The sequence below is a fragment of the Muntiacus reevesi genome, chromosome 2 (assembly GCF_963930625.1).
Source record: "Muntiacus reevesi chromosome 2, mMunRee1.1, whole genome shotgun sequence".
Lineage (NCBI taxonomy): Eukaryota > Metazoa > Chordata > Mammalia > Artiodactyla > Cervidae > Muntiacus > Muntiacus reevesi.
This window is the reverse complement of record NC_089250.1, coordinates 152,474,879-152,498,751: the sequence shown is the minus strand read 5'-3', so window position 1 is coordinate 152,498,751 and position 23,873 is coordinate 152,474,879. Positions and strand designations below refer to the sequence as shown.

General features: G+C 37.6%; 1 protein-coding gene across 7 annotated transcripts in view; it reads right to left on the bottom strand.

The window, feature by feature from the left end:
• Positions 1–23,873, bottom strand: part of ADD3 (adducin 3) — a 127,672-nt gene that overhangs the window by 79,509 nt on the left and 24,290 nt on the right. The window lies entirely within an intron of this gene.

Genomic DNA, 23,873 nt, shown 5'->3' with positions numbered 1-23,873 from the left:
ACAGAAATGCATGCATATGAGCACCAACAACTAGAAACAAAATCTGAATGTCCATCAACAAAATGGGCAGATTATTGGGTATTCATAAAATGGAATACACACAATGAAAACGAACTACTGTTACATGCAACAACTTGGGGGGAAAATGTTGAACAAAAGAAGCCAGTAGATATTGAATGATTCCATTTACACAAATCTCAGAAGCCAGTAGGAGGAGATGAGAAGGCACACTGCTGTGCTCCTAGTGTTCCATTTCTTGATTGAGGTGAGGTACACAGGGTGATCATGTTGTGTATATTCACCAAGCCATATCTTATGATCTGTGCACTTTCCTATGCATTATGTTAAACTTATACTTAAAGGTTTACCTGAAAAAAAATTAAAACAATTTAAGAGAAAAGCCTCCATTCTGTATTTAAAAAAAAAAAGCATATACAAATACTGAATCAGTATGTTGTATACCTAAAACTAATGTACTGTTGTATATCAATTATACCTCAATAAAATACATGTACTGTTGTATGTCAAGTATACCTCATTAAAATAAATATACAAATATTTTTAAAAGCAAATAGCCTTTCATTAGCCAGTCCATTTTTTTACGGTAGATTTCCACACAAATGGATATTTCGTCTTCCTCTACAGGCACCTGGATCTCATCTGTGCGTCACAACACACTACAGGAAGTTTACTCTGTGTGAAGTATAGCACCCATTTGCTTCACTTGTTACAAAAAACTTCTTGAAGATGCTCTTATTCTGTGTTCCCAAAGGAAGGCTTAACTCCAGTCAATTTTGTCACTGAGACTTCCCCAAGACCACTAGCAGTAAGAGAAAAAAAAAAAAAGACAATCTGTTTCTGGACTGTGCTGTACCAAAAAAGTGAGTGTCAGTGAATAAGTCAATCCGTCAGCCCCTACCATTAGTCCACGACCCGCACTGTCAGGAGGCCATCAGCATTACCTGTGGCTACTTTGGCTGTAGTCTGTGGCTCTGCTGGATGAGTCTCACGATCTGGAACACTGTGGCTTCATCCTTATAAATCAGAAAGTTCAACTGGCTTACCTTCTTTTCATCTTTCACATTACAGAGTGGGTGTTTGGAGAAACAGCCATTAATATAACTAATAAGACAACTGAATTTGTTCAAGCAGAGAACTCATGCTCCCAAAATGTCAAATACAGCTGAAAGGATGTTTAAGCTCAAGTAGTCCAACTCTCTCTTTTCACTGTGAGAATTCTGTTCCCTAAGGCTGCTACCTAAGGTCGCACAGAGCACCTATCTCTTGACTTCAGGCCAGTACTCTTTCCACTCTTACCATAAAAGTTAAAGTTGCCATTCAGGAAAGAATGCTCAAATTGGAATCCTCTCTCCTATGCAATTGTTGCTTGTCATTCTGCTGAATCATCAATGAAACATTCCATCCCAACCGAGATGAGATACTGAAAAATGTTTCCAAGCTATTTGTCTCACATGAAGAAATGAACTGGCACTGATGAAAGCATTTTACCAATGTAACAGACATTAGAAAATGAAATCCCAAAGAAGGAAAGAGCTCTGGGTAATTAGTATTGTTCCAGTGGCAAACAAAGATGGTAAGATGAAAGAAGTAGTGTCCTGAGGTTGTTCTAAAGCTTTGAGAGAGAATAACGTGGTAGAATGGTTACAATACAGAGCAAGTATTTAGTTCTTTGTAAAGGAATTGAGTGGTTTATGTTCTTGGGACCATCTTTTAAAAATTTATTCAGAGGGGGTTTCTCCTTGTCATTTCTGCAGCACACATATCCCATATTTAATTCACTCTGCCTCTAACCTAGTATTTAACTATTGTTCACATTGTAATCTGGGCATATATCCAACCCCTTGCTCCATAAAACACTGGAATAAACTTTGATGTATTAGGAAATTAGAAAAATGAACAGGAGGGAAAGCAAATACATTTTCACACAAAGTACAGGATACAGCTGTGATCTGTCAAGCTTACGGGACTATCTTCTTAGCTAACAGCAAAGTTACAGGAGTTTCCTTAATCCAACAGGAAGTAGCAATCCAAAACGTACAAATGTTCCCAAGCCTCAATTCTATTCCTTTCCCTTCACATATTCAGTACACACTCACCCTTTGACCAGGCCTATGCTGAACACACCCATTCAAATAGCCTTGATGAAGTGTCAGTGGTCTACGGATGACAGTCAAGCACTTTGACAGTTCACAAGAATAACCTTTAATCATGACATCTCCAAAAAAAAAAAAAAAAAAACCCCACCTATGTTGGTTGTACTTTTCTGAGGAAAGAGGTTGTAGTAAGAATGACAAAACCAGTCTTGTCTCTTAAGAAATTCATACTTGAATGATCTTTAGTTTCCCATTTCTGAAAGTTGTTTCCATGGCACCAAAACACAACTAAAAAAAAAATAGAAATTCCTTTTGTATCTTTGCAGGAGGATACTATGTGAGCTCACAAACAAGACTATCTCACCCAGGCCCAGCACAATAGAAGTGGAAAGGGAGCATTTCATAATGGAGCTAACATGTGACTATAATGTATACAATATGTATGAGATTTATAAATTGTATATATTAGATTTATAAATTATAATTTAAAAGAATAAGAGTTATCAGTCAAGCAAAGAAGCAGTGAGTTAGAATGTTCTAGGCACTAGTAGCAGCTTGAGCAAAAGCAACCCTATATCTGGGACCAATGATAATCTAACAGAAATCCGGCAGATTCTTCCTCTAGCTCCACTTCAGGATGGATTCGTTACTGAAAAAGTCCGTTAGCTGGGTATTTGGATGCTGATTAGAGGTGCTCAGGTGGATCAACAGGCGATCATATTCCAAATGGTAGTTCTCTGTATATAAATAAGGTGGTGGTTTAGTCACTAAGTGAAGTGAAGCCGCTCAGTCGTGTCCAACTCTTCGAGACCCTGTGGACTGTAGCCTACCAGGCTCCTCCGTCCATGGGATTCTCCAGGCCAGAGCACTGGCGTGGGGTGCCAGAGTCACTAAGTTGTGTCCAAATCCATGGACTAGAGCCTGCTAGGCTCCTTTGTCCATGGGATTTCCCAGGCAAGAATACTGGAGTGGGTTGCCATTTCCTTCTCCAGGGATCTTCTCAACCCAGGAAATGAACCCAGGTCTCCTGCATGGCAGGCAGATTCTTTACAGACTGAGCTATGTGGAAAGCCCATATATATAAGAGAGGCTCAAAACAAAGGAAATAGTGATATGCTCAAATGGGTGTGTCTAGAGAAGGGAGGAAGTGGTATCTTAACCAAGAAAACACTGTAGAATTAATTTCAGAAGAATACTCCTTTTACTCACTTGATTTTCTCAGCTTACCTTTTAAATCAATCAGAGGAGAGTACACCAGTGTTGCCACAATCCTTCAAAGTGTTACCACAGGGTCTGACACACAAACAGAGCTCTCTCAAACAGGAAGCCAACATGTTGTCACTTGGATGGTGCACGTTAGATGTGAAAAGGTCAGCGGTGTGGAAAAGTAAGAAGAGAGCTTGTGGAAGGAAGAGAAGGAACTCTTTCTGAGATTGTGCTCTCTGCCACAGCAGGCTCCACAATTTATGAACAGCTGGGAAATTTCCTTTTCACAGGAAAAGGATGACTTCTTAGTTCACATGAAAGTGGAAATGAAAAAAAAAATGACTATCACACAGAAAAAAAGGTGTTTCCTGAAGAAAGGAGACAGAGCACTGCCTTTATTAAAACAAACATACACGCATGCACACACACACAGGAAAAGCAAAATACATGAAAACAGTAAGCAGAAAAAAATCTTTTTCAAGAGATAAAGGAGAAAACTAAATCAAGGAAATATTTCCCATGATAGGAGTTAGCCTTAGTGGAATAATTATCTTGCCCCAGTGGGTTTATCTCAAGTGCAAATGCGCTTAAGTGGAATAAGAACATATTTGCACTTTACATTCATGCAGGAATTTTTATATATTTTTTAAAAAATTAACTTCGTTTGTTTTTTTCTACACACACACACACAAAGGATCCATGTTTTATCACTAATTTATCAGCAGTTTTTATAGTTCGGATTATTTCAAAGAGCTGGTGTTTGAATGGTTTATTCTTTAAATAAATCATACTAATTCTCAGGAAGCATATTCTTTCATTCAACAAAAAAATATTCTCTGAGTGCCTACTGTGCACCAAATACCTGTTTACCTATTTGATACACAGTGGAACACAAGCTTCTTGCCTTCCATGAAATTATACTACTCACAACTGTAAAGGACACATTTTATAAATTACTTTGTCTAGTTTTGTTGTACTCAATCGCAGCCATGATTTTAAAACTTTACCGCAAAACAGAATTACATGAGTTTTAAAAAAATCCCAATACTCAGGCTGCATCCCGTACCATTTAAATCAGAATCTTGGGGGTGAGACCCAAACATCAGTATTTTTGTAAGCTTCTTAGATAGCTTCAAAGAACAGTCATATTTGAGTACTAGTGAATTAGTGCATTAGTTCTCAACTTTGAGTCTCTGAAGAACTGAAGATAAAAATAAAGGATGCCTAGAAATAGATTCTTCCATGTTCTTCTCCCAGTCCTACCAATCCAAAGCTAAGGAGGTTTATTTAGAGTACAAGACAGTTTTCTTGGTGAGAAAGTGAAATCTACTTTCTCTCTTCATCAGCAACTCTTCCACCCCTCTCCCTAGTCAAGATATAATCCCTGCAGGGGGCGGCTATCGAACTTGCTATTTCTGCCTACTGCTAGGACACCTGGGATGACTGGGGACAGAACAGTCATCCTGGATATGCTGACACACAGGAAGCATATAGGGGTGCTTCTGTAATGCAATAATCGTAGCATAAAATGTAACTGTTTAAAAATTCTGTTAATTGGATTATTTTTTATTTTCCTTAATTTTTTAAAAATTATTTCCTTTTATTTATTTCGCTGTGTCGATCTTAGTTGTGGCACACAGGATCTTTAGTTGTGGCATGTGGGATCTATCTGGTTCCCTGACCTGGGAACGAACCTGCCCGTCCCCCTGCACTGGGAGTGTGGCGTCCTAGCCACTGGACCACCAGGGAAGTTCCTGGATTGTTTTTTTAAATCTTAGGATCAAAAAGGCACACTGGGGTTCAAATTAGCAGGAAGGGGTTAAGCACCATTAATGCAAATATATGTTCAGGGGAAAATTAAAATAACCCCAAATCAACAAGTTTTGGTTCTTAGTGAGAAGAATACATGACAATCATTAGGAACTGCCCAAATCCAAAAGTAGGTATTATTAACAATGTTATGAAATTAAAGGGAAGAAAAGACAGACAAAATTAAAGTCCTTTATAAAGCAAAATACAGTCCCTTTAATTTTCATATTTGTATATGTTTATTTAAAAAGCAATTTAACTAGTATGAGCAAAATGGAATTAAGTTTTTCCCCATGAAAAGTCATTCCTTGTACTTAACTATCTCACTAAAAATCAAAAGCTAATTTAAAAAAATTAAAAACTGATTTATGAAATTCTATAGCATTCACATTCTAGACCTGCACAGAACTTTTTAGAGAATATGCTTCATGATATCACAAAAGTTACATCTTTTAATTGAAAGTCATTACCTATTTTATAAATCCTTGGGCTTTTATAGTTCACTGTATCAAAAAGCCGCCTTCCCATTAGATTTTACAGCCAAATCCTTCAGGCAAGTCACTGATCCCTTCTTGATTATTTTCATCTCACATGTGAGTCACAAGCATTTCTCAGTATTTATACCATGTGTTGTAATATCCACTGTAATCAGTTTTTAGTATATACCTTTTCTCTTTGAAGTAAATATTCTAAATGCTTTAAGCATGTCCCATTAGTATGTCCCAAGAATGCACTCGGTAATAGTCCATGATTTTAAAATAACATATTGGAAAAGTAACATCGTATACAGACACCACAAAATCACCATTTCTAAAATGGTAGAACCATTCATTATACCAAACGATCCATTTAATATCTTTTGACATGTTTATGTGCAAAGTTCACCCCATGTTACAAAGAATGTATTCCAAGTTGAAAACATCTTTCTCTCATCTATGAATAGAGAGATAAAGAGATCTAGTGGCTAAAAACAAAGTCACTCTTGGTTAAGTCAAAATGCTTTCCCACATCTTTTCAAAGGAAGAAGTTTCCAGAGCAAACTATTAGGAAAAATTACTGGCAATTATTTTTGGACACATAACAACAATGTAATATGTTCAATATAGAGTAAAGTTAGTTGTCACATAATAAGCAGTTAGAAAAGAGTTGAGTAGGATGGGGTAGTGATGGGGAGAACTGAGGTTATGAGAAAAGAACATGCAAGTATCAAAGATTTCTTAAGGATCTGTGTCACGGAGTAACTACCCTCGCCCCACCTCTTATCAACAAAGGCATCAAAAGATTTTGCAACCAAAGGAACTCTTAAGGAAACCATTGGAAACTGTTAATAACCTAGCGTTTCCTTATAACACTGACCACAGGAATCCAAACAACTTTCTAATAAAGACACAGCTCTGGAAAGAACCAAAGTAATCTAATAATAATTCCAAGTTTCCCACTAGTATCGCTACTGTCCAAAAAGTTCCTTTGGAAGCTGAAGAAAACCCATCATGAGTTCTCCATTTGCTCTAGAAATATGATGAGGGTACCTCTGAGGAAGATGGGCTATAAAGTAACTTCATCAAATTTCACTTGGTAGGCACTGGAGATAAGGATCTTGTATCTTAAATCTATGCCAGTGGTTTTAAGTTCAATACTTCTGTGAATCTATTCAGTGTTGACTAAATGAAAAATCTGATTTGTCCATTTCCCATTGCCTCTGTTAACTCTTGGTCAGAACAAATCAACACCCTAAACCATGAAGTTCATTTTTCACTTTCTATTCCAAGTCTGGAGTTATTTAACAAAAAATTTCATTTCTTCCCAAAGCATAAGGAAAGGTATTCCCCTGTTTTTAAAAATTATATCTACTATTGTCTGTGAAGGGGGGAAACCCTCAACTTCAGCTGAGCTGTAATCTTCAAATTAATTTTAATTCTCAACATAAAAAGAGGTCAAGACTAACTTTTTAAATCTTTGGTAGTTCTTACTTGCACTCTCCTGCTTTTTATAAATATTAAAGTATAAGTATATGCAAGTACATATGAAAGTGTTAGTTGCTCAGTCATGTCCGACTCTGCGACCCAGTGGACTGTAGCCCGCCAGGCTCCTCTGTCCATGGAATTCTTCAGGCTGAAGTGGGTAGCCATTCTCTTCTCTTGGTGTCCCAACCCAGGGACTGAACCCAGTCTCCCACATTACAGGCATATTATTTACAACCTAAGCCACTAGGGAAGTCCCCCCCCCTACACACACACAAGTATATATAAGTCTGATCCTGAAATTGATCATTAAAGGAACCAGCTGACTAGAAGACATACCATTCAATCCAAGGACATTTTGCAAATGCAAAAATGGAAGTCACTTTGATGTGCAATTTATTCATGAAACTAATTATATATTTGAGGCTCATCAGAACCCTTCTGAATTATGTCAGCTCAGGGATTAAGGTTTCCCCTCAAGTCGAAGCCTTGGAGATGAAGGAGGGTGACAATTATGCAGCTAGTTATTCCATTAAGAACACTTGGGATTGTGATGTGATTTTGGATTAATGTCTTTGCTGATTTATAAAAATCTGTTTGTAATTCAACAGCCTTCAGGTCATAAGCTCATATGCTACCACAGGCACTATAATAGTCTGCATGTTTAGCTAGGCCAAAAGATTTCATAGTGGTTAGCCTGAATTTACAGTAAGTGTTCCATTTTTACCGTTACTGTCTAATTCCATCAAGAAAATCGGCATGATGGGCTTTTATGTCATCTAATAAAACATACTGTGCAAAGAAAGTCCAGATTGCAAAAAGATTACATAGCCCCTTCTATGTGCACAGTGCCTTCTAGTTTACAACATACTTTCGTAACTACTGTTTCATTTTATACTTAAAACAACTATGAAAAATTATACCTCCATTAAACAGACAAAAACCTATCAAGGACACAGAGTTAATAAATGGCAGGATTAGGACTGGAATCCAAGTCTTTTGACACCTGCATCTATATTCTTAGGTATACTTTAGAAACAAACTTTCGGCATATTAGTTTTTTTATTAGGATTTTCTTAGACATATAATATGAAAAATCAAGTAAAAATAATAAGTTATTAACATTGTAAGTATTTATAAAGACTTGAACTTTAGATAATTTCATCACCTCAATAATTAATATGTGAAAATTTTCAACTCTATTGTGATAAAATACACACAACATAGAATTCACCATCCTAACCATGTTGAAGTGTAGAGTTTACTGATATTCAATATATTCATAACGCCACGCACCCATCACCACCATCCACCCCCATAGCTCTTTCGTCTTATAAAACCAAAACTCCAACCCTATTAAGAAATAACTCATTTCCCCTCCCCATCCCCTGGTGAACCACCATTGTATTTTCTGTCACTTCAAGTAGTCAAAAATCTTAGATTCTCACATAAGTGGAGTCATAAAGTATTTGCCTTTTTTAACTGGCTTATTTCACCTAGCATAATGCCCCTAAGATTCACCCATGTTGTAGCATATGTCAGAATTTTCTTCCTTTAAAAGGCTGAATAATATTCTATTGTATTTATATCTCATAGCAAGTTTATCCATTCATCCACAGATGCACACTTGAAGGCATGAAAGTCAAAGTCGCTCAGTCCTGCCCGACTCTGCGACCCCGTAGACTGTAGTCCATGGGATTCTCCAGGTCAGAATACTCGAGTGGGCAGCCGTTCCCTTCTTCAGGGGATCTTCCCAACCCAGGGATCGAACCCAGGTCTCCCACACTGCAGGCGGATTCTTCACCAGCTGAGCCACCAGGGAAGCCCATTTCCTTCATTTAGGAGCAAACCAGAGATTTCTTATTAACTCTGCCAAATATGGAGCACTGTTCTCAACACTTAGCCCAAAATACGAATATTTTAAAGCAAAGTAATGTTCAGAAAGTACCACATGTATTTCTGAAATTAAGGGTAAGAGTGATAATTAGCTTAGCAGTCTACGTAAAGATGCTGATTTACCACTATATTCTATATCCACACATTGCCAAAATAATTCAGAACACTTGGACAAGTGTTCAACAGTTCAACCAAATATTGTGAATACACCTGTCTGAATGTTTTATCACTCCAGCTTTCTCCTGTTTCTTTCCGGTATTTTTTTCAGCTTGACATTATGTCAATCAGTATATACATTAGAATTAAATTTTCATTTAAGATTTCTGTTCCAGGAAACTCTTACTCATTTCTTTACTCAGTGAAAACATTAATGTTCAAGGAAAAACAATCAGTGGTTCTATTAACTTCCCTGCAAGATTAGGCTACTAATTATCAGTGAAGGTTCCATTTACTGTTCTTAAGTTAAAAAAAAAAAAATCAAACTAAAAAAAACCAAAAAAACCTCAAGTACATTCTGTGAAATAAACCTTGTTACTTTAAGTTCACAGAAGAAGAATAATATTGGGTATTAGAGCATATGCACCTGATTCTATTGTACCTATGGCTATTCTATTATTCAGAATGAGTATAACTAGAAATGCTGACTTAAAATATATCTAAACACCCAACAGTGACCTCACAGAATCCAGTTAGACAGCTTCTAACAGCAATAACCCAAAAGATAATATATTGAGGAATGCTCGCTGAGAAGTGAAAAGCCTTCATACTCCATTATCATCTGCCACAAAAAAGAAATTTTCACATTAAGTCCAAACAGAAACTGGCATTATTTACATTCACCTACTTTAGAGCGAATCTAACAGCATCCTTTCTATTACTATTGAATTAAATGTGAAAATGTAGAAGGATGACCACCGGTAAATTGCTGAGTGTGTTTCCCCCTTCTGCTATGACCTTATGCTCTCAGCCACCTGGATTGTGTTTACTGCACTACTGGGAGCTGTATTTGCTAACAAAAGTAAAAGCTCTATCTTTCTTATTGTGTTTGCAGTTATTCCCATGAGCTACACCAAGTATTTTGACCGCCTCAGAATAGATTCTTGAAGGTCTCATTATTATTTATTAACAGAATATACTATCCTCCTTATAGTATGGTTGCTTCTGCACAACAGTTGAACATCAGTTTCTTTAAGCTGTAAGGAAATTCCTCTCTTCAACTTCTCTAGCAACCCTGGTGCTGAAAGGGTCTTAGTGCCCATGATAGTTTATTTCATGTGTCAGCTTGACAGGCTACAGATGTCCAGATTAAACGTTATTTCTGGGTGTGTCTGTGAGGGTGTTTCTGGATAAGACAGAATTTCAATCAGTGGGTTTATAGACTGCCCTCCCCAGGGGATGTCCATGTGAATGGGCATCATCTAATCCTTTGAAGGCCTCAGTTCAGTTCAGTCGCTCAGTTGTGTCTAACTCTTTGCGACCCCACGGACTGCAGCATGCCAGGCTTTCCTGTCCATCACCAACTCCTGGAGCCCATTCAAAGTCCTGTCCATTAAGTCAGTGATGCCATCCAACCATCTCATCCTCAGTCATCCCCTTCTCCTGCCTTCACTCTTTCCCAGCATCAGGGTCTTTTCCAATGAGTAAGTACTTCACATCAGGTGGCCAAAGTACCGGTGTTTCAGCTTCAGCATCAGTCCTTCCAGTGAATATTCAGGACTGATTTCCTTTAGGATTGACTTCCTGGATCTCCTTGCAGTCTAAGGGACTCTCAAGAGTCTTCTCCAACACCATAGTTCAAAAGCATCAATTCTACAGCCTGAATAGAACAAAAGGTGGAGGAAGGAGGAACTCGCTTTTAAGTCATTCTGCCTTACTGTTTGAGCTGGGACATCTCATCTCCTGCTCTCAGACTGAGATTTACACCAGGAGCTCCCTGAGGATTTAAACACATTATTGACCAGAGATGTATTAATGCTACTGGTGTTAGTTTCTACAAAAATCCCCTGGTCAATAATGTGTTAAAAGTAAAAATTAACTTATTTTTAAAATAACTATACTTCAAGAACACTGCTCCTACTATAAGACTCTATTCCTATATCTATGACTGTTTCTGTTTTGCTCATTTGTTTTGTTTTTTTAGATTCCACATATAAGTGAAATCATTGCCATTTGTCTTTCTCTATCTAACTTCTTTCTTTCACTTAGGATAACATCCTCTAGGTCCATTCATATTGTTACAAAGGCAAGAGTTCATCCTTTTATATGGCTGAGTAATACTCCATTATATAAACATTATATATTACATACATAATGCATGAATATTATATGTGATGGGAACTCATTGAAAAAGACCTTGATGCTAGGAAAGATTGAGGGTAGGAGGAAAAGGGGGTGACAGGGGATGAGATGGCTGGATGGAATCATCGACTCAAAGGACATGAGTTTGAGCAAACTCTGGGAGATAGTGAAGGACAGGAAAGTCTGGAGTGCTGCAGTTCATGGGGTCACAAACAGTCAGACAGGACTGAGCGACTGAACAAAAAATATATAAGATATAATATATAAACATGAATAATGTTATATAATAATTTAGTCATGTTATATATAATGATATATATATCAATTTATCAATCACATCTTCTTTATCTATTCATCTATTGATGGGTACTGAGGCTGCATCTATACTGGCTACTATAAATAACGCTGCAATAAACACAGGGCTGTATATATATTTTGAATCAGTGTTTTCATTGTCTTTGGGTAAACACCCAAAATTCCACTGTCTTTAAGAAGACAAATACTTCATCTTAGTAGAATCTGTCACACACGGATAAACCTTAAGGCACATTGTAAACATTACTTCAGAATCATACTGGATCTCAGCACATAAAACAAACAAAAAAAGGAACAAATTGTCCTGCATTATGACAGTATTTCAGGTTTTTTTTTTTCCAATTTTAAATCAATATTTTCAAACCAGTATTTTATAATGCTTCATCAAGCATTATATATATGAAGTTCCAGAAACAAAACCATAAAAATACACGATTCTTACTGTCAAGGAGCCAACGACCTAATAGGCCGGAAGACACAATAATACAGTGACTAAATTTTCACATAATGTCTCCCATAGGATATACTCATACCTATGAAGTCTAATTAATATAACCATAAGTTTTCTTTTTCTAAGTATTTAGCGAATTTTCTTATACAAGATTCAAAAGAATACCATCCCTGATTCTCTTTCCAAATACAAAAATCAATCCTTCCTTTGAACTCCCAGTCATTGAAGTCTGTATAAAGTCTTCACCACTTTATACATATAAGTATACAGCATGTTCTCTCGAAGCAATTTGATATTCTTTAAGGAAAGGATCTATTTGTGGTTTATCTTTGCATCCTTTATCCTGTTTAGTAATAGCAAGAATTAAAATATTTATTGAATGAAGAATTTAGAACTCCATAAAATAATTTGAAAATAACATCTTAGTTTCAAGGGATTAACATAGCTTTTAAAAATTCCCAGTCTGTCTTGAGAGAACTTGTTCAGTGGAAAAATGTGGCTTCCAATGGTGATATCTTTTTCCCCTTGAAGAAAGATCGGTTCTTTTCACCATGTTATTCTTCCCAAGCTATTCATCCTTGGTTGAAACATAAGAATTAAAAATTGGACTGAGTAATTTAACCATAAAAGTGGAGTAACAGCAAATGGGTAAGTAAAATATCTAGAAATATCCAAATGGAATGTATAGTAAAGGTAGAAAGTCATAAGAACCACCCATGGAATTCTCCAGGTCAGAATACTAGAGTGGGTAGCCTTTCCCTTCTCCAGGAGAACTTCCCAAACCAGGGATCGAACAGGGGTCTCCCACATTGCAGGTGGATTCTCTACCGGCTGAGCCACAAGGGAAGACCAAGAATATTGGAGTGGGTAGCCTATCCCTTCTCCATGGGATCTTCCTGACCCAGGAATTGAACCAGGGTCTCCTGCATTGCAGGCAGATTCTTTACCAACTGAGCTATCCGGGAAGCACCAAAGAAAGACTAACTATACTTTAAAAATAGAATTGTTAGAAAATACTAAAGTGGGGGATCAATTTCTTTACATGATAATGTTAAGAGCTTTCTCTAAAAACATTATTCGGATACACCTGAAAATAAATTCTACTTCTTTCAAAACTATACATGCCTGGATTTGAAACATTTCTTATTATATGATTTTAAAATACCAAAAAACTTGATGAATATATTAATCTTATTTTATTAGTGCTTAAAGTTTATTTCAGGAAAAAAATTCATCTGGCTTTAAGGACTAAGACAACCTCAAGTTACAGTTACTACCAGAGCAGAAAGAGATGTTCACTTGTAAAGAGCAAGTAGATTGACTAAAAATTGGACTGGCCCAACAACCATATAGACCAAGGTCTCCAGCACAATTGAAATGCAAACAAAATCACTGTGTCCTCCTTAGGCTGTTCCACAGCCTGGAAATAAGTTTTTTAAATCAACATTCTTGACCACTGAACCAGGATTAATCATTACTGCCCCAGTGCATGCAATTTGCCAAAAAGCTGAAATACATAATGATTCAAGAAAAACAAAATAAAAGGTAACCCATTAAAATTCTGAAGTGAAAAAACATGCATTCTACTTTTTCTCAAACTTTTAAATATTAATTTAGATCAAAATTAATTTAAATTTTCTTTGGTAGGTATTTATTTTTAAACAAAGAACAAATCAAATTGTTTCACCATTAGTGGAAACCTTCTTATGAAATAACTGGATGATGGAAACTGTTGAAGAAGTACTTATTTGTAATTACCACGATAATTAGACTTGGTTCCTGAGTTTAAGATGTGAAAAACTTGATGGAAAAAAGTACCAGACACAATGAGTAAGATTGTTAGTATCATATAATAAAGCTAAAGCTAAATTAAATATGCTAACACTAAAATTCATATTATATGTAATTCCAGAATATTCCCTGATTAAAAGTAGCATTAATTGAAATGAATTATTTTTTCTCTTTTAAAAGTATGAGGCTTTTTGGTAAAAACATCTGTAGGATTATTTCTCACATAGGATTATCCTTATAGGATTTTATTTGAAGAATTTTTTTTCTAGTTCACCTATCATATATACTCCTAAACATTTCCAAGTCACTTGGGCAAGACTGAATTTGACAAACATGTTGTCATAAACAAGCAAAACACTTGTATACTCGTTAAACCTCCTGAAGGCCTGGACTCTTCGTAACCTTCTGGCTGCCCTCACTGCCCTCCTCCTGAGAAGGTAATACAGAATGTTAGCATAAAATGGGCTTCCTTGGGAGCTGAGACAGTAAAGAATTTGCCTGCAATGCGGGAGACCTGCGTTCGATCTCTGGGCTGGGAAGATTCGCTGGAGGAGGGTTTTACATGATCTGTCTTCACCAAGTAGAGAAAAAAAGCTACATCACTTTTCTTCCACTGAGGGTATTCTCATCCAAACCTCACTCAGACAAGCAATGCTGCCAATGTTTAACACCTCCATATAAGATAAAGGTTGGAAATCTGTGGAAACAATAACTTCCCTAATGATTTACCTAAAACACCATTGGTATTTGTGGTGGGCAGCCTCTAAGATGGTCCCAGTGAGTCCAAAATCCTGGTATTCACACTCTTGTGTGGTCCACTCCCACACTGGCTTATGATAGTCAGCTGCAGAAGATTCAAGATCTAGTGCAGGATCTGAAGACCTGGTGGAAGGAACCATTATTTGGATGGGCCTGGATCTCAAAATCACCCCTCTCCCATTTACACTGAAGTTACATGGTGAAAAGTAAATCGTTACATTAAGTCACTGAATTCTGAAGCTCCAATACTTTGGCCACCTAATGCAAAGAGCCAACTCATTAGAAAAAAACCCTGATGCTGGGAAAGACTGAAGGCAGGAGGAGAAGGGGGTGACAGAGGACAAGATGGTTGGATGGCATCACTGACTCAATGGACAGGAGTTTAAGCAAGCTCTGGGGGATAGTTAAGGACAGGGAAGCCTGGTGTGCTGCAGTCCACCGGGTCGCAAAGAGTCAGACACAACTGAGCGACCAAACAACAGCAGCAAAGTACCAAAGTGACGGTAACGTATTAGGCTCTCTCTGGGGGATGATTTATTCTTGGTTTTTATTTACTAACTTGTATCTATATTTCCTAAACATTTTATAATGGGCTTTCTTACAGTCAGAAACAAACATTTTTAAAAAATGAAACACACACATGCACACAATATATGCCATGAAATGGCAGTAATTTCTTTGGATTTACATAGATTTTTAAAACATCAAAAACATTACAATTTCAAAAATAAATATTGTGTGCCATTAATTTTTAAGAAGTTGAACTATGTGGCTAGTTGTACTACCCCAATGTGCCACAAAATTTCCCTTCGTGCCAGTGTCAAAGAACAGCAAGAGCCCTGAGGCAAGACGGAACCAGTGGTCAAGTGACCTGTATATGGCTGGCTCTGTGACCTTGGGCAGCAAGTCTGGGAAATGTTCCACTTTTACCATGTCAAATGAGAAAGGTGGACTAGATGACCTCTAACGTTTATGAACAGTTCATTACAAGTAGCATTTTCTCACTTTTTTATTATGATGTACCCAGTGCTCCTATAACTGTCCATCCTCCAGAAACCCACCTGCTCATTCTCAGAACTCAGTACCTGGCCTATTTCTGGAAAGCAAGAAAAGCACTAGTCTGATTAACCACAAGCCAGGAAGGGACTGAGATAACAAAAGAACAGTTCCTTGAAGAGGAATAGTCTAATTCTCTTCACCTAACTTCTAACTCCAGCAGGCTAGTCGTGACACTACTTTTGACTGCTGGGCAGTAATCTGCACACCCTGCTATGACATAGTATCCTCCTACCCTAAAATGCCAGCATGAATTGAGAAGATCACATATATGACAGTACCTCAGAGAGTGGGAACCATCTATTTAAAAGTTGAAATCTCTCCAACTAATAAAATAAAATTAAAAAAAAAAGTTGAAATAAATGGTAACTAGACTTGTGGTGGTGATCAATTCGTAGTATATACAGATGTCAAATTATGTCATACACCTGAAGTATATAACAAAAAAAGAAATATAGGTTTCTCTGGAAAGGACAAGGAGTAACGAGTTGACGCCACACAGGTGATCTGAAGCTGCTCATGAGTCTCGTGAAGTCCATGGTAGAAGGGAGGAATGACAAGGCTGTCCCTGAAGCTTAATGCCTGGGCATGGCAAGGGCAGCGAAGGCCCCAGTGTGAGGGCTGCCCTTCCCTAGCAATGGAGGAAACACCAATCTCCTTGGACACACTCAGTGGCAACTCCCTAACAAGTCATTCCCACAGCTCTTACTATAGCGCGACGGAATGACCTTCTTGTTGCACACACAGTCATGCTTCCAAGCATGGCCCAACCCTGCAGGCTGAGCAGCATCCACTTCTGTGTCAGCCACCTCACAGACCTAGAAGCTCCGACCTACCTCTCAACAACTAACTTTTTCGATTTTTCTCAAGTGGGGGTAAAGCATCTTAAGCCACAAAGAACTCTGTTGATGCTGCATATACATGACTCAGGAAGGCCACTTACATGACTTCTGCCTAAAGACTTTCTGGTAGAGTCTACACTGAGGAGCAGCCAGAGCCTTCTTTGAGTTAAGAAAGGACACAGGAGTTTTAACCTTCCCCTGAAATAAAGGGTCTGACTCCATTTTTGATATCTGACTTTTCTCCCAATTTTATTGAGGTATAATTATTTACAAACTGCACATAATTAATGAATTAAGTGAGTCTGGATGTATGCATATACTCATTTTACCAGCACCACAATTCAGGTAATAAACACATCCAATACCTCAAAAAAAAAAAAACAAAACCCTAAACAAGACAACTTTAAAACATGTATTTTCTAAATTACGAAAGGGGATGTTTACATGAGAAATATCAAAGCTTGAAGAAAACAAAGAATTCCAAGACTGGTAAAAATACTGTACAGTTATAAACTGACTTCATTGTATAAAGCTGTCTCACTGTAGATGGTTTTAAAAAATGAAGGAAACCAATGGAGTAAAAGCTTATAAGTAAAGAAGGCTTCTGGAATAGTTCCATAACAGAAGATGGCTGGCTTTTGACGGGGACAGTGGGTGGCCTGGGGGTGGAAAAGGAATGAAAGGAAAAGAAAGATTCAAAAAGATTCCCTAGTCTAGAAAAAAATAACAGCAGTTCTCAAATCTGGTCTCAGAACGGCGGCATCACCTGAAAATGTGTTAGAAATGCAAATTATTGGGCGTCACTCCGAACTGCTGAGTCAGAAAGTGTGCGGGTGTGGCCCAGCAAGCTACAGTTTAATAAGCCCACCAGCTGCTTCCAGTGCAGGCTAACATGTGAGAACCACTAGTCAAAAAGGCTTCATAGTATCACTGGTGGTAAGAGCGTGCGTCCCTCTCCAGGGAGCTAGGATGGTCAGTTCCACAAGTGAGTCTCTCTTTGAGTCAGCTTGTCTAATTTGGCTTGAAAATTTGATCCCGTTTCTGTTGCTGAGCAGTTACTTTCTGGTGGAGTTAGTTATCACCCTAATCTTTTGGCTTTCTCACCAAGCACTATCTTATGGATGAAAGGAAACTGTGGATAAGACAATTAATTACCTATGTTCCACAAGAGAGCTAGTTTAAAGATCTTGTACTAACATAATACTAAAGGGAAATTTCTTTTTTTAATATTTCAGTAAAAGGTATCTCTCCCTCAATTCCATTTGGGGTTTGATGGTCTAGTCATAAATGCTACTTAGCATTAAACATGCCATTTTTAGTTATTCAGCAAATGGCAAGCCAAAGCTAACAGATAACATGGTCTCCCAAATACAACCGAAAATAAAATACTGTCTCATGGTTTGGTTTGGTGGTTAATGGTAAGAGCTATTTCTTTTCTTGTAGGAGATTATATTTATACATTACATATTCCAAAACCTGAAACATGGCTGCCTAAGCTTTTTTTGGTTTAATTTAATGTATGCACTAGCTCACACTGGGAAGCCTGAATATGTTTAGTATTTTCTGTTACTCACAATATGACACAATTTTCCAATTTTCCAACCTGGGGATGATTCAAGATCCACATTTAGCTGTAACATTTTAAAAAAATTCTCAGATGTCATTTAAGAAATTCATAAAAAGCAAAAAATGCTTAAAATCTCTGATGTATATTCTGGTTAGAGAATATAAACAGTAGGCTTTGAAACAGTAGGTAATTTGTTTATTCTTAGAGTGTCATTGTCTAGACTGACAGTCTCAAAACTTCATTTCATAGAACTAATTACATGGCAGTATCTTGGGTTACTGAAATCTTTGGTTCTTCTCCCAGTTCAAATAAAAACAATTACAGACTGGTCTGTTGTTTAGTCGCTAAGTTGTGTCCGACTCTTTGCAGCCCCACGGACTGTAGCCCGCCAGGCTCTTCTGTCCATGGGACTTCCCAGGCAAGAATACTGGAGTGGGTCGCCATTTCCTTCTCCAGGGATCTTTTTGACCCAGGGATCGAACCCACACCTCCTGCATTGCAGGTGGATTCTTTGCCATTAAGCCATGAGGAAAGCCCACAGACTACTTTAACTGCTACTAAAACATCTCTTTACCTAATAGTTGAATTATATTTTATTTTATTCTTGAAAAAATATATAATTGGAAAATAGCATGTTAAATTATCTGGCTTACCAAAAGTATATGTAAATTTTAAAGTATAAGAAAAATTATATTTATAAAAAACATCAAAATGCCCCCAAAAGATAATGTCAACATCAATGCAAAGACATACCTCATAAAAATGAACATTTCTATGTAAAATTACAAAATTTCTATGTAAAATTATCTTGTAAGATAATTTTAAAACAAAAGCTTTAAGCACAACCATGTCTCCCCTAGGCTAAGATAGCTGTAACTGCCAAATATAACCTTAAAAAAGGGGAATAATCACAAAAACAAGCTCTGAGATCTGCTAATATGTAATTTAAGGCATTATTTCCCCCCAGTATAGTCTATAAAACAAGAGTTCCATGGGATATTAAAACATTTTACTAGAGAAGCTGCTTTCCCTGGTCTATGTGACATTCAATTTGCAATACACTGACTTTTTTAAAAAAGGTAATCCCAGTACTTAGCAATATTTCTCAGTCTTTGCTTATGCTAATATGCATTATGAGCCTTTAAGACAGAGTGCAGAAAACAGTTTCCCAAACATATTTGGAACTATTTTTCCTGGGAAATCTTTTAGAACTAACGATCTACAGAATATGCTGTGGAAATGCTACTCTGTGGCATGAGGTTTCTAACATGATCATGAAAGTGTATATTAACACTTATACGCAGGGGAACTTTGGAGTTTAAAAGGATCCATATTAGTTCTTCAGGTCTAATCCCCATCTACGGTGTACGAATTCCTTTTCATTTACACCAAGTGATCTTTGACTAAGCCTCTCTACCAGTTCACCTTTTAAACAGAGTATCAGTGTAGAGCTTATTCTACATGAAAAGTTAGCTGCCTACAGTTTCTAGGGTTAACCCATCTGCACTTCAGTATCTTTCCTGTTCATAGAGATTAAGGAGGAAACAAGATATGATCCTAAGAACTCAAAATAGAAATGAAAAACAAATGAGTACAATACAATGAACTTATTGTTCCTGCTATTTTTTATTTACAAAAATGCATGAAGTATTTGCACGACATATATTACAATGTTTATACTATATACATTTCAATAGAGCACATGAGACTTCTAAAATTAAAAATTTACTTATTTTTAAGATAATACTTCAAGAACACTGCTCCCGCTATGAAATTCCATTCCCCAGAAATGGGCTCATCTGATTAGCACAACTGATCTGCCAGCTGGATGGATCTCAAGTAAAGTTCAAACTGGCATTTGGCAAAATATCCCTGTACCCAGCATTTTACATGGAATACAAATTAAAGATGCATTCCGGGACTGCCCTGAGAACCAAAAAATTGCATGGTAACATGAATATATTCAATAGATATCCTCTTTATGCTAATATATTATCCTCTTTATGCTAAATTTGCAAGATGAGCAGTTTAAATAATACTTCAAATTCTGTGCTTGAATTCTGCTTACATTCATTCTGTGTAAGTCTGTTGGTGTCTAACACTGGATTAAGAAAGACTGCCATCTGGTAGTTATAGCAACCCTTTACTAACGTGATCGGAAGTCGAAGACCATGAGCCTCAAAGAAATGCAAACCAGGTTTATTACTATGAATATATCAAAATCTTTAAAAAAAAAAAAAAAAGGCATTGAATCGGGCCTTTCGCTTAAAGAGAACACTGTGTGTGCTTGCACATTCATGCATTATATAATCGACCTACAAAAGTCAAGTTTTAAAAGGGGTTAAAAGGATGAATGATTGAATTAAATAAGCAATTAGGTCTACATTCCCTTCACCCACAAGGCTGCCACTGTCCTTTTTATAAAGCCTAGGGATGAGAGCCAAATTAGTCCGACTTGCTGGCCATTTAACTCTAACTTCCCTTAATCATGTGAGTGTTCTTGGGTACACATTTTTCCCTACCAATGGTGTTTCAGGTAAGCAACACTTCAGATGCAGAGTAAATAGCAGTATAAAAACACTAATAACGTGAATGCAGCACATGAGCCTATCCCGAAGTGTTTTCAAACTCATCATGATCTTATTAAAACATGAAGGTAAAGTCAGAGAGGGAGAAAGACAATGATTATCTCAGACTCTGTAGTTTCCTAGGGCTACAAGGTTAGGGATGGTAGAGCTGGGAGAATTGAATCTACATCTCCTAGTTAGAAATTCTGTTTTCTTTCTAGTATATCACAGTTTCTTCCCTGAAATAACAGTATTTTACATTTACATGGCTTCTAGTACTATAAATATAATGTGTATACATGAATAAAAGGGCTTTGCATTTTGAACTTGCCTAAACCTCCCTGTGGCCCACCTCCAGTCTAGTTTCACTCCTTGAACCTCTTTGATCTTCCTTTTGTCCCCTTATTTTTTTCAAAGTCACTACCACTTACTTGAGCCAAGTGAAGGCAGCAGAGTAAATGCCACATCCAGCCTTCCAGAGCATTCATGAATTATGATTATATCTACTCCAATTTACAGACAAACAGGCCAACACATGGACTATTTCTCTCTTGTTCTCAATTCTTCATGCAATAATGTCAAGGATACAGCCATTAAGAGATGACTGAGGATTATACAAGACTTATCCAGCTCAATATGCCATTATTTCATTTCAACCCTCTTTATTAAAAAAAAAAAAAAACAACCCTTTGTTTATTAAAAACAAAAACCTTTCCATATTATGGCCAGTCTCTGAAGTCTAAGATTTGATAGCCCTGGAATTTAGAGAAATTCTCCTCTTGTGTCTCTTCCTGAAGGCATCTGAAACATTCTTTGTTGATTGATTTTCAACGTGGAAGGGATGCTCTTTCCCAGGAGGCCTCAAGATTATCTATCCTGCTCCACAGGCTGTCAATAAACATAAGTCTCTGCATTAAAGTCTGGGCTACTGCTAGGTACTAGACAGGGAAGGAAGGCAACCTGGAGTGAAGAGCACTGAGGTCTTCACCAAGACAAAAGGAACCAAAGACCAGTCAACACTATTTGGCCAGAGACCCCTTTATATTGAGCATTCTTTTTCAGACTAAAGTATACACACACAGTTAATGGAAAACATGAGTAGAGCATAATAAAGGAGAAAGAACAATGGCTCTGGGATCAGAGAGATTTGGGACGGAATCTTGATTTTGCCACATAGCTGCCACTAGCTGACCCAGGGCAAAGAACAATGTACATGGATCTCTTGTCATTTGTAATATTGATCCTGAGAACTGATGGGAGGATTCAAGATTTTATGTAAAGTACCTAGCACACTATGTGATAAATGGCAGGTACCCAATACATGGTACTTATAAATCTATCCTTTTAATCATCTAGCTTCAAGAAATTTCCTAAAGGAAATCAATCCTGAATATTCATTGGAAGGACTGAAGCTGAAACTCCAATACTTTGGCCACCTGATGCAAAGAACTGACTCATTGGAAAAGACCCTGATGCTGGGAAAGATTGAAGGCAGGAGGAGAAGGGGATGACAGAGGATAGATGGTAAGATGGCATCACTGACTCAATGGACATGAGTTTGAGTAAACTCCATGAGTTGGTGATGGACAGAAAGGCTTGGCGTGCTGCATCCATAGGGTGGCAAAGAGTAGGACACAACTGAGCGGCTGAACTGAACTGAGCTTCAAGAAGCTGGTCAGGAACTAGCAATCATTTGGAGAGGTGGGCAGAGTAACTCTCTCACTGGGAGAGTTAGAGAAGAAGTGGGGAGAGAGTGGCTGCTTGTGGGCAATGGCCCTTGGAAAAGCACATAACAGGAAGCGGCCCAGCCAAGTCAGCTGAAGAGCTGTCGCTGAGGCGTCCTGAGGGGGCATTTCCCTGAACCTCTGCAAGCTCCCAGAAGTAAGAACACAATGCAAACTCTTTATAACAGCATTGTCCATTAGAAATAAAATGTGAGCCACAACTGCTTTTATATTTTTCAGCAGTCACATTAAAAATGTAAAAAGAAACAGGTGTAATTAATTTTAACAATATATTTTATTTAACTCAATATATCAAAATATCATCATTTCAACATGTAAGAAATATTAAAAATTGAGTTCCTTTACAGTCTTTTTCTTCTGCAAAGTCTCAGAAATCTAGCATGTATGTTCCACTTAACACTATATCTCAATTAAGTCTTAGTTACATTTCAAGCAGCAGTAGCTATACACAGCAAGTGCCTGAGTTACTGGGCAGTGAGGCTCTATAATCCTGACCCCAAGCCTGGGCCCAGTCCAAAGACTCTGTCCTTTTAAACCTCATTATTCACCATCCCACTGTGTGCATGCATGCTAGGTCACCTCAGTCGTGACCAACTCCTTGCGATCCTGTGGACTGTAACCCTCCAGGCCCCTCTGTCCATGGGGTTCTCCAGGCAAGAAAGTGGAGTGGCTGCCGTGCCTTCCTCCAGGGACCTTCCTGACCCAGGGACTGGACCCCCACCCCTTATGTCTCCTTTACTGGCAGGCGGGTTCTTTACATTAGTACCACCTGGGAAGCCCCACTATCCCACTAGGGACCTTGAAAGCTTTGTTGTTAAAAAACCTCACTTTTAACACCTCTGGAAAAGCAGTGAATTAATCAGCTAACATTTCAACAGAGATTATCTGAGATAGGTTAGCACCTGGAAAGTCAAGAGGAAGAAAGCAAAAAAGGGGTGCTGAGAAGGGAATATTAAGGAAACCAAGGACATATTTTGCCCGGTTCACAGGTTAGCCTAGATTCAGGCCACTTAATACATCTCACAAATCTTTTCTAGGGCCGAGCCCTAGATTACTCTTATTATATCAAAAGCTCACACAATCATGTATGACAAAGATCTATGTTTAAGTATGTCACAAGTAACACCTGTAGGAAGCTGTAAGCAATGGAGAGAGGAAGGCCAATCATGTCAATTAACACCATTTCTTGGTTGCCAATCAGCACAGTGTATTCCAGTCAGGTCAGTACCTTCAAAATTCCATAAACTTGAAAGAACTTTCAATAAGACGACCTCTGTACAGGGTCACTAGACTAATATAAAAGTATGGACAATTCGAAAAGCTGGTAACTATAAGAATCTCAGGTTATCAGTGTTAAGAATCCATGCATTTAGACAATTATGCCTTTGTTTGTTAAAGTTCATCTATAACTGTAAACAACTTTCAATCAGGTAAGAAAATATGTCATGTGGTTTGCTCTTTCAAAGTATGTAAAATGCAACCAGATGCTATTGGCA